General features: G+C 34.0%; 1 long non-coding RNA gene across 1 annotated transcript; it reads right to left on the bottom strand.

The window, feature by feature from the left end:
- Nucleotides 1-1,633: 1,633 nt before the first annotated feature.
- On the bottom strand, nt 1,634-5,997 carry LOC132403487 (uncharacterized). The gene is made up of 3 exons (XR_009515271.1): nt 5,764-5,997; nt 2,392-2,457; nt 1,634-1,914 (listed from the first exon to the last, which is right to left on the bottom strand). It is a non-coding gene; the product is annotated as an uncharacterized LOC132403487 (long non-coding RNA).
- Between the last annotated feature and the right edge of the window lie 797 nt (nt 5,998-6,794).

The following is a 6,794-nucleotide window of genomic DNA, read 5'->3' as shown; positions in this document are numbered from 1 at the left end:
TATGAATGTACAAAGACCTGTCTAACTCATGGGGAGGGCCATTATTCAACCTTTGATGGATTTAACTTCTTCTTTGATAGCAATTGTGAATTCATTTTTGTTCAAGTGAGTCTTTTTTGCATTATATTTGCATTAATGTATATTTAGCATTGGTATATATTTGCATTAATATACCCACAAGTGTACCCTCCCCCATGTAGTTTGATTAGTTCAAGTGAAAGTGAAATTATCATGAATTTTTAGAACAGTCAGTCTAATCTACTACTTGAGAATACCTCAGATTTTAAAATGATTGGAAATAGCTTTAAAAACAATGTGGAAACATTCACTTATTTAATTGGACACATTTTCAGTTTCTTTGTAAATTGAAGAATATAATTAAAAAGCTATTTATTAATGTTTAGACTGAATATCCTTCTTGAAGATCCACACATGAAAACAAATATAGTCGGAAGATTTAATTAGCAAAAGTGTGGGATTGTATTGAATTCAATCTGGGGGCTTGGTTAGTTTTGTGGGTAGGGCCAGAACCTAGTTTAATGGTGTTGAAATCATAAGTAAAAAATTGTGCAAGTTACTGTAATTTTGATTTTCCTTGATTTAACATGATGGGGTAGGTTATATATGGACAAGTAATACACAAATTAACACTTGCATTTAGATGACTGTACCCAGCTTCTCACCACACAATAATAGTAAGTTCAACAGACGATTTAAAACAGAACTTCATCTTTCACTTAAGCAAGTTACAAACTTGCAGATTCAATATTGATTTCAAAAATAACATATTCAGTAATCATGTTTCTTTGGCAAAATTCCCATATTGATTTCCTCTGCTCTTCTGGACCCAACTTTTACTCTTTCCTTATTATTTCCTATTGTTTTTCTTATGAAATCAGTGGAGTCATCTTCAGATTATATTTCAATCTCTTGATTTTCAGAGCCACTCAAAAGAACCTGATGCATTTCAAATACTAATAGAAAGTATTGCTTGTGCAAAAAATGAATTCACATGTTCAAGGGTGATAAAAATTATACTTGAGGTAAGTACTTTGATATTATAATCTAGTTAAGTTTAATTATTGAGGCATGTGATTTGCATTAGTTTTTTTATATGTGATAAACATTTCAATGCATGTTTTAAAAACATATATTTGACCAAGGCCTATCATTTATTTTTTTCCATAAAAAATATTCTTGTAGGACATAGAAATAAGATTACTTGATGGCAAAGTACAAGTTTCATCCTTCAGTCACGATGTTTGTACAGATAACATTTATTCACTGCACATGGTGGGACTCTATTTAATTCTTGATTTTTACTCCGGGATAACTGTGATCTGGGATAAACACACACGAATTTCTGTAACACTGACTCCAAGATGGCAGGTAAGCACAACTTCATTTTATTTGTGCCTTTCAGGGAAAATAAATCAGAATTAATCACATAAAATGAGAGAAGGCCTTATGTTTGAGAAAATGAGTTATTCATTTTATTTTTTGAAAAGTAACTAAAAGTACCAAAAGCACATTTTTCCATTGATCTCTTAATCCCTAAATGCTTTACAAGTGCAGAAATAAGGAAGACAACTAATAAGATTGGTGTAATTATAGAAAAGGTTGCTTACTGAAAAGTATCTGTATCTCAGATACCAAACTATTTGTTAGATCAAAATGTTGACTGTTTTAGTTTTGCAGTCTGTTTTTATTGTTATGAACATCTATTACAGAACAAAGTATTTGGACTCTGTGGAAATTTTAATTCCTTACTAGAAGATGATCCAATGACAAAATCAAAGGCTTTGGTGAATGATCCTATAGAATTTGCAGAAAGCTGGAAATCTTCAAAGCCATGTAAAGTAGTCGTAGAGGAAGATATTTCTTGTGACAAAAATCCATATTGTTCTTCATGGGCTGCAAGGAAATGTAGTATTATTACAGGAGACAAATTTAAAGACTGCCATAAAATGGTCAGTGCTTATTAGTGTTTTTATATTATTAAAATAAGAAAACTTTAAATAATCAGCAAAACTTCTTGCAAAACATTCATGTGTTTTCTGATGATGTGATCTAACAGGTTGACCCAAGTACATTTTACAAAACATGCGTTGAAGAAACTTGTGCTAGCTGCAATGGAATGAAATGTCTGGGTTTTTGCACTGCTATAGCAGTGTATGCAGAAGCTTGTAACAAAGCTGGAGTCTGTGTGGACTGGAGAACACCAGATGTGTGCCGTAAGTAGCAATTTTCTAAGTATGCCAATTTAAATGTACTTTCAATTGATAAAAATGGAAAGATATGAAATTCAACATCAATATTGCTACTTTAGTGGATGTTCCCTTTTCATCAAGATTTAAGGGTTCTGTTTTTGCAGATGTAACAGGTACCTACCTAGTCAACAATGTGCGCTGATCCATGGGAAGTAATACTGGTATCACTCCTTCCAAATCTGCGTGCCTAAAGATTATGCATTAATTGAAATTTCAGATCTTGCTATCAGATGTTGTATACAAATATGACAGCAAATTTACCCTGTTGTCTGCATTTATTGAACCTTATTGCCATTTTTCATCAGCTCTAACCTTGATCATTGTTCTATCTAAGGTGTGTGCATGCACACATTTTCTGTACTAGCGCACAAAGGAATTTAAACTGTGCACAAAATGTTGTCACCCTCTACCTCGTTGGCATGTTAAGTATATTTCACAATCATATGCAATCACAGTTCCTTTACTGGTTTCTGATGTGGACAGTGTTGACATCATGGAGTTTGCAATGATTTATCTGTAGAATTTAGAACTGGTTTATTTATGCTGTTTTTATTGAAGAAATTATTGATTCACTGTGTTGAATTCCAAAGAAGCAAAGGGTGTGAAGTGCAAACGAACTGCTGATTATTGTTACATGTTGTCATATAGTATATGAGAAATAAGACTCATTGATGTGTATTCTTTTATTTCTTTTAAACAGTGAACAACAAACTGGACTTGGTAGTTTATTATCCTTAGATTAGCTTCAGGTTTATTTCTACTTAAAAATTTAGTGCACACATGTTGTTGTCATTGGGCAAAAAATTGCACAGCACAAGACTTTTGTGCACACATATCATTACAAAATAGAGGCACCATTGACCTTGATATTAGTGGCTCAGCATATTGCTCCATTCCTCAAATATTTATAATCAAATCTCTTTGTTTCCAGCTGTTCTCTGCACTTTGCTCCTTAGTGCTCACTAAAACCTCTGGAAGGAGGAGTGTGGTTTGTACCTACTTAAGTAGCCTTTTCAAACTTTCTTCTGTTCTAACTTTCCTTACTATAATGTACTTAAATTCAACAAAGTCAATTCTGTTTTCAAATTACAACTGAATTATCTCTTTGTTCTATACTGATTACCAAAATACTTTTCATCTTTGTGGTGACCAACTTTTCATAGTCTTCTAATGTCTACACATAACTGTACGACGTATTCGATTCCATCTTCAGCCTATGGATCTGCTTCATTTAACTAATCATTAACTATATATCTGCCATCACTTTCTGACCATTTTATTAAACATAGGATTCCTTTTATTCACCTAAATCCACCTCTGGAAATTACATTCTCTAAACTGTATGACCCTTCTTTTTTTTTAAACTTTTTTTTTATTGCATTTTTAAATGATTACAAAGTATGAAAAAACAATGTATATAACCCATACCCCCTCCCCTTAACCCCTCCCCCCTAACTACCCTATAGAAAAAAAAAGAAAGAAAGAAAGAATGCCTGGTTGTTGGAAGATCTCCACATGCTCCATGGAATTCGTAATAACTTTAATATGTATATTTATTTCTTTCCCCTAATAACCAATTGTTTCATCTTCAGAGCATCTATATAGACCCTTCTTATGAAATGTTTGGTTCTGTAGGAACTTACAAGCAAGCATTGCATCAACCCTTTCTTTCTCTGCATTCTTCCATGGTTTTCCATTTCTCACATTCTTTGTGTCACCCCTCCCCATTTAGACCATTTGAGCCTTTGGAGCACTGAGAGTATGCTTAAAAAAAAGGACAAAAAGAGCCTTCACACCAATCCTTTATCCTCTTAGTTGTTTATTCAACTTAAATTTTCAGTTTGAGTAGAGTTGGCTAAGGCTCACACTGCAGAGCAACTCTATTTTTAAAAATAGTTTATTATATGAACTAATACTGTGCAAACTTTTCAAATTGAACATTATAAAGTAAACACTACAGATTTGATATAAAATACTACAAGTACAAGGTGAAAACTGTAAAATAAACATTATGGATATTATTCTATTTCATGAATATCTTTACCTTTTATATAGTTAATTGTTACTCTTTTCTAAATCAAGTCAAGTCCTCCCTCCTAATTCTTTTAACAACTAATCAATCACTGCATCCTTTCTCTGATTCCTCTTATTGAACCTTGTCAAACTATATCTGCCAATACAGTCATCACTCTGCTGGCATCTTAGTCATTTCCTCTTTTAATTGTCTTATTTGTTTGAACTGTTTTGTCAAGTCATAGGACTGAATTAATCTAATTCTTCTGTTCTTAAGATTGAATTGATTGTTTATTTTTATAGATTTGTTGAGATTGTCCTTATCTATGATTACTAATAATATTATTGCCACTATTATAAATCACAAACTACTGTCAGATCTCCCCTACTTAGCTGATAATAAAAGCCCAATTCATCCATGTCTTCTGTTTCCACACCTTTTCTCTATTTCTTGGGAGTTTTATTTCCCCTTTATATCCGGTAGGGTAAGACTACAATATTGTGTTTTAATTTATATGATTAGAATGATCAGCAGGAATCTTTTGTAACATACAATAAATATTAATGACTGCATTTTATTTTGCAGCTATTTACTGCGACTACTATAATAAAGGTTATAAAGAATGCAGCTGGCAGTACAAACCATGTGGAACAGTAATTCAAAAAACATGCAGTAATCATGTCATTGGCAAGAAGTTCTCTTCAATTCTTGAAGGTTTCAAATTTTTTTAAATAATTTAGTTATAAATCTACATTTCAGAATTGTTAAGAAGTATTTCTAGATTCATGGGGGCATATTTGATTGTGTACAAAGTGCAAGCTTATATTGATAATGAGATAACAAAGCCTGCTTTATACTGGAAATCAGTTCAATAATTTATACATGTTTTACAACAATATTAACTGAGGTGGAGAAAAATTAATTAGAAGCAGCTACACTATTGGTGAAAGTAATGCCTGCTCTAACTATTTTAGCATGTATCAAATGAGTGGTCAAAGAAAGTAGTCGACATTTAATGCATTTAGATAATTACACAGATAGAAAATGTTTAAAGTTATTTATTTATTGAGATACAGCATGGAATATGCCCTTATGGCCCTTTGAGCTGTGCTGCCAAGCAACCTCCAAGTCAACCCTTGCTTAATCACGAGACAATTTATAATGACCAATTACCTACAAACTGGTATGTCTTTGGACTGTGGGAGGAAACTGGAGCATCCAGAGGAAATCAAATGTTCACTGGGAGAGTGCACAAACTCCTTACAGATGACAAAGGAAATGAATTCTGATGCCCGACCTCCCCGATCTGTAACAGCCAAACATAGGAGAATGGGACTAGCTTAAGCGGGCACACTGGTCAGCTTGGATGAATTGGGCAGAAGGGTTTTTGGATATTGTATTATTCTCAACTCTAGGAGGCTGTTGTCAGTAGTGAACAGCTGTAATTTTGACCTTTAATTGGGAAGAATATTTACTTACCTTTGCTAAATGAGGTTCTGGTGCCTGTGTTAATTGGGAATGGATGTGTGGGTCCAGTCATTCTGTGCCTCATGCTCATGGAGATGGGTGGCAAGGAATTCCAAAACCTCTGTAGCAACTTGACTTCAGCCAGTGCAATGCTCAGGTCCCATTCCCTGAACATTCTGACAGTCCTTGCTAAGAAGCGAAGTTGGGGAAGAGTTTCCCTCCAATCAAGGTTGTGAAGGCTTTTCAAGTTCTATCTGACATGAGAAAAATATATTACTTATCATCATGAGGCTAGGAGTGAAAGTATTCATTAATGATTGGTCACTGCTCTTTTGCATTTATAGCTTCTCAGCAAATGAAATAGTCCATTCTTGCCGACAATAGAAACTGCCCACATTTAGGCACAGGCTGATAAGTGACAAGACCCTCTTATACCACAAAAGTGCCAGGGATAACTATTCAAGCACCTAAGCTTAATATTCAGTCCATTCTCAGAGGCATTCATTTTCCAGAACTTCGTTTGGATCAATCAAATAAGTACAGGTGTCCCCTCACTTTAAGAATGTTCGCTTTACACCACTTTGCTTTTACAAAAGACCTACGTTAATAATCTGTTTTCACATTACAAAGGGGATTTTCACTTATTCGCTTTTTTCCCATATAAATTAATGGTTCTTTGCATTATGCCATCTTGGCTTAAGAAAGGTTTCATAGGAATGCTCTACCTTTGTAAAGGGCGGGGGGGGGGGGGACACCTGTAGCATAGCTAAAAATATTCATGTATTCTGCCATGTGTGACTTAACCTAAATGGGATGATTGCTGATGGTATCATACTCACCCTGTACTTATCTCCTTTAAAACCAGACAAATAAATCCTTTAAGGGGTATCCAATCCTTTTTAATGCCATTTAATGCCATTAAGCAAGGGGTCCATGCTCAAACAGTTGGACATCATGAATATTATGGAGGTAATTTCAAACGCTGGCTGTCAGTTTGTAGCCTGGAAAAATAGACATGTGGTTGTTTAAAACAAAAATAGACG

This window comes from Hypanus sabinus, chromosome 13 (genome assembly GCF_030144855.1).
Source record: "Hypanus sabinus isolate sHypSab1 chromosome 13, sHypSab1.hap1, whole genome shotgun sequence".
Lineage (NCBI taxonomy): Eukaryota > Metazoa > Chordata > Chondrichthyes > Myliobatiformes > Dasyatidae > Hypanus > Hypanus sabinus.
This window is presented reverse-complemented; position numbering and strand designations above follow the sequence as displayed.